The 5,033-nt window shown below is 45.9% G+C and overlaps 1 protein-coding gene across 1 annotated transcript in view; it reads left to right on the plus strand.

Moving 5' to 3' along the window:
* Positions 1-5,033, plus strand: part of HTT (huntingtin) — a 161,906-nt gene that overhangs the window by 26,213 nt on the left and 130,660 nt on the right. The gene's annotated exons all lie outside the window — the stretch shown is intronic.

A 5,033-nucleotide genomic window follows, 5' to 3' on the forward strand; every position in this document is an offset into this window, starting at 1 on the left:
GAGCCGCTGCACCGACCGTGAGTGCGGGCCCGCTGCAGCTCCCCGGCCCGCGGCGACAGGGCCGTCCCGTGGTCCCCACCCAGTTCCCCGGCCCCGCGTGGGTCTCCGGCCCTCGGCAGGCGCGGGGAGCCTCGCCGGCCTCTCCCGGAGGCGCCGGGGCGGCCCCGGCCCCAGTCCTCTGCTCTCCCGGCTGCGAAGTTAGGGGAGGAATCGGGGCTGTGTTGTGAGCAGAACTTGTCAGAGCCGAGGCCGCGTCCCGTCCCTCTCCTGGTCTGAGAGGAGGAGGGCTGGGGGCGCAGGGTGCTCCGGGAATGGAGCCGGAGTGATGCGGGGACAGTGGTGACATCATGCCTTGGGACGTCGGGCTGGAGGGCGGGGGAGCGCGCGCGGCCCAGTGGAGAGCCTCCTGCGAGGGCCCCTTTAAGCAGCCTGTGGCTCGGGGCTGTCTTCCTGCAGCCTCAGGGAATTTCGTGTTGTTCGGGATTCGCTGCAGAATGTTGAGCATCAGGGAGAGACCCGCTTGTCTCAGCTCAGGTTGGCCTGCGGGCACTTGAATGAGCTGTGGTTGCCAAGTAAGCGGTGAACTGACTAGACGGTTGTTGTTAACACGTGAGAAGCAATAAAACTGGCTTAAATATTAGGAAGAGTTGACTGCCCTTTATTGCCTGTCCTCAGTTGGAAACAAATGACGTGTTGCTGAGGGAGAGGTTAATCGCTGGGGGCGAGTGATGTCCCTGTCACGAGTGGCGCAGTCCAGCTTTGCCGGAGCAGTGGTGTCTGCGGACCCCACACACGCTTCCTGTTGCTGACATCTGCTACTGTTTGGAAGCAGGGGGTCTCCGTTGCTTGTGCCAGGGAAAGTTTTTGAAACAGAAGGAGAGAGACCATTCACGACACAGTCTAAGAGAACCGAGTACTTTTCCCTGAAGTCTTGTGTGCTGGGTGTTCAGCAGAGGTCAGGGTGTGTGCTCTGCTGCAGTTCGGGCCTTTCTTTCCTCTCGGGTCATTTTATTTCTGATCTGGGTGTGTACAGGATGGCATTTAACGAGGAAAGTTTTCACGAAGCAGCCCCTCTAAGAAGCGTACCTTCTTCAGGCTGATTCGTTTTTAGTAACGTTTTCTTCGTTATGCTTCTGATGTGATCCTTGCTGTGTCCTAAGGTTTCATTAGAAACTGAGAATTTGGGGAGTAATTTTGGCTTATCTGTTAAAATAAAATCTGCAAACAACTTAGTTTTCTGCTAAAAGGTGAAAAACCTGTTTGGATACTTACAGGGGAAAAAAGTTGGTTTTTGTTTGTTTGTTTTTTTAACAATTTGACTTTTCTCTGCAGCAGGTGATTTATAACCATAACTATCCATTCCAGACTTTTATGGTCGTGCTCTTCCTGGAGTTAGATGTCGTGGAAGTCCATGCCCTGCGTGATCTCGTATAAAGGCGGGAAGCACCAAGCAGGGCTCTGGGTGGGAAGGAAGGCCTTACTTGCGTCCCTGTCTGCTTGTTCAAACACTTGGTCAGTCTGAAAGTATGCTTTCTGTTTCTTAGGCTGATTTGACAGAACCTGAATTAGCTTATCTTCTTCAAAATATGGGTGTAAAGAGGTTTCCTTCTTAAGCCAGCTTGACGAAGAACATACATTTTGTTTCATTACTTTATTGTAAGGAAATGTATGATTGACTTATTTTTAAAATTTGGTCTATCATTTTTGCATAAATAATACACTACCATGGTACAAATTCCAAAATTGCAAAAAGGTAATTTAAATGTCTCTCTCCCGTTCCTTTCTCCCGAGTACCTAACTCCATTCCCAGAGGCAAGCTTCCTCCTTGTGTATCCTACCAGGTATAATCTGTGTATTATATATATGAAGATAGATTTTAAATTTTTTAAAAACAAAAGTACTTCAGAATAGTAACTTTGAAAGGTTCTTAGCATGCTCTGAAGTCAACTGCATTGGGCTTAATTATAGTTATTTTTAAAAAATGCATAAATGTTACATTTTTATGTACTTTGCTGTTGAGAAAGCAAGTATTCATTAATTTTGAGTAACGAACTCACTGCTTACAGATTTGGATCTTGGCGTTTCTGTTCAGATGCTTCGGCTGAAAAATCCATGCCCCAGAGTAAGATTGGCCAAAAGCAATTAGAAAGTAACTGTTCTATTTTTATGGCCCTTGCTCTCTGTGGAACTATAGTATCACCAGCCACGCTTGGGCTTCAGTTGAAGGATCTGAGTGCCTACTCCCAGCTCAGCATATGGGATACAGGGGTTCCGGGCGGTACTGGCAACAGTCTCAGCAAGGCTGACGTGCAGGGGAGTGCCAGAGCTTGGCAGGGTCCTAACTGCAATTATGAGGCAGTTGACATTGGCCTTTGGCACTTTCTCACTCTCCTTCAGATTCCCTCCTAGTTTTTCTCTGATTTTAATTATTTGCTGAATGTCTAATGTGTGCCAGCCAGTATCCTAATAGGTGCAGGGCTACAGCCATGAACAGATAAAGCTCTGCCCTCATGAAGCTTACATTTTAGTGAGGGACATAGGCCAGAAACAGGATACATAAGAAAAATACACAGTATGTTGGATGGTGGTAAACAAAGGAGGAACAGCAGCAAAGCAGGGAAGGGGGTCTAGGAAATGTCAGGGTTAATAAGGTATTGACGTTTTAGGTAGGGTGTCCAGGGAAGGGTCACTGAGACGGTGTCTTTTGAGTAAAGACCAGGGAAGCCCGTTTTCTCTGATTTTTTAATGCATATACAAGTCTTTTTTTTTTTTTTTTGCATGAATGAGCTCACACTATATTATTTCACTTAGTATATCAAAGACATTGTTTCATAGCAGTACCTATCATTCTTATTAACTGCTATATAATACTGTAGAATTTCTTTTTAAAAGAGGACTTATGGAGATGTAAAGGCAAAGGTCTTACAGTGTCCTGGCTTTCCTATTCTCTCCTCCTTCAGAGGCCCCGCCCCCATTACCTCTGGTCCCTGCAAGTGAGCCAGTCACTCAGTGAACTACCTTGGAATGGAAGTCTTATTCAGACAGCAAGAAGGAAAAATTAACACAGTATAAGATACTGTTTAATGTTGTGTTAACTTGAATCAGTTTGGGTGCTAGAATATGTGTTAGAGACGAGATATGCCATAGATCCTTGCTGCTCAGAGTGTGGTCTCAGGGCCAGCAATTTGGTATCACTTGGGAGCTTATAAGAAGTACAGAATCTCTGCCCTACCTTAGATCTACTGAATCAAGAGTCTGCATTTTAACCAGGTTTGTGAGCAATTTATGTGCACATTAAAGCTTGAGAAGCTCCACTGTAGATGATCAGGACCTACTTTTCTCTTGATATAATATAATATAATAATATAATATAATATAATATAAAATTCCATCAGCATTTGCGAGGGAGGACTTATGTTGCTTACATCTGTCCAAGTGTAGCTGAGGCAGTATCATTTCTCTGTCCTAGGGCCATGGAGCATTTGTGTAGCTGTAAAGTATGGTGTAACACTGACAAGTAAGCTGTGGTGGCATTATGAGCACTTAAGTGGGGACTGGACTAGATGACCTGGAAGGATTCCTTTCAACTGGGTGCCTGTTGTGTGCCAGGGCCTGTTCTGGGCCCTTGGGTTACAGCAGTGAACAAGACCAGTGGTGTTAAAGACTATGGAGAAAGACAAAACAGAATAAGGGGGAGACGGGCTTTGTGGCGGTGTTTAGGGTGCGAAGTGCACTGAGAAGGTGTTACTGGAGCAGGGGGAGGGGGCCGGGTATCTGGAGGAGGTGAGGTTGAGGTAGAGGGAACAGATGAGCGGGAGTGCTTTCCACGTTGCAGGAGTAGTAAGGAGGCCAGAAAGAGGAGATGAGGGGTAGCCGTTTAGGGCCCGTACCCCAATATAAGGACTTTGGATTTTACTCTGACCAGATGCTTACTTGTGTAGTCAAACAAGTGATACAGCTTACGATGCTAAGCCAACACCAAATGCTGGCTTGGAAGAAACTGGGTCACTTAGTCATCGCTGGTGGGACTATAAAATGGACAGCTACTCTGGAAAACAAGCAGTGCCTTGTAGAACTGAACATACAGTTACTATATGACCCGGCAGTTGCACTCTTGGTTGTTTATCCCGGAGAAGTGAAAACTTCTGTTCACATAAAAACCTGTACACAAATGTTTGTAGCAACTTTATTCATAATAGCCAAAAACTAGAATCAGCTTAGATGTCCTTCAACAGGTGAATGGTTAAACTACTCAGCAATAAAAAGGAACAAACTCCTGATAATACATGCAACAACTAAGATGAATCTTGAGGAAATTATGCTAGTGAAAGCAGCCAGTCCCCAAAGGTTATATACGGGCTGATTCTACTATGTAACGTTTTTGAAATGACATAGTTCGAGGAGTGGAGAATAGATGAGTGGTTGCCTGGTTAGGGGTGGGTGGAGGTACGGAGTGGAGGGCCAAGGGAGGTGGGTGTGGTTCTCAAAGGGCAGCTCAAGGGATCCTCATGGTGATGGAAGTGCTCCATATCTTGACTGTCGTGGTGGATACACAGACTTACACATCTGATGACATTGTGTAGAACTAAATGCGCACGTCCGCACAGGTGAGTAAACGTAAAACTGGAAGTCTGAAGATCAGTGGGTTGTATCACGGTTCTGGCTGTGATTGCTTTGCAGAATGTTGGTGTTGGGGGAACTGAGTGAAGTGCACACTGGATTTCTTTCACTGATATTTTCCTACAGTTACATGTGAGTCTACAGTTACCTCATTAAAAACTGATTTTTAAGAAAGATTTTAAAAAATTTATTTAGTTATTTTTGGCTGTGCCAGATCTTAGTTGCAGCCTGTGAGATCTTTAGTTGCAGCATGCAGGCTTCATAGTTGTGGCACGCATTCGGGATCTAGTTCCCTGACCAGGGATCGAACCTGGGCCCCCTGCATTGGGAGTGTGGAGTCTTACCCACTGGACCACCTCATTAAAAATTTTAATTAACAAAAAAGGCCACCCTGGTGGACAGGGAGCAGGAAT

This window comes from Lipotes vexillifer, unplaced genomic scaffold, assembly GCF_000442215.2.
Source record: "Lipotes vexillifer unplaced genomic scaffold, Lipotes_vexillifer_v1.1 scaffold63, whole genome shotgun sequence".
NCBI lineage: Eukaryota > Metazoa > Chordata > Mammalia > Artiodactyla > Lipotidae > Lipotes > Lipotes vexillifer.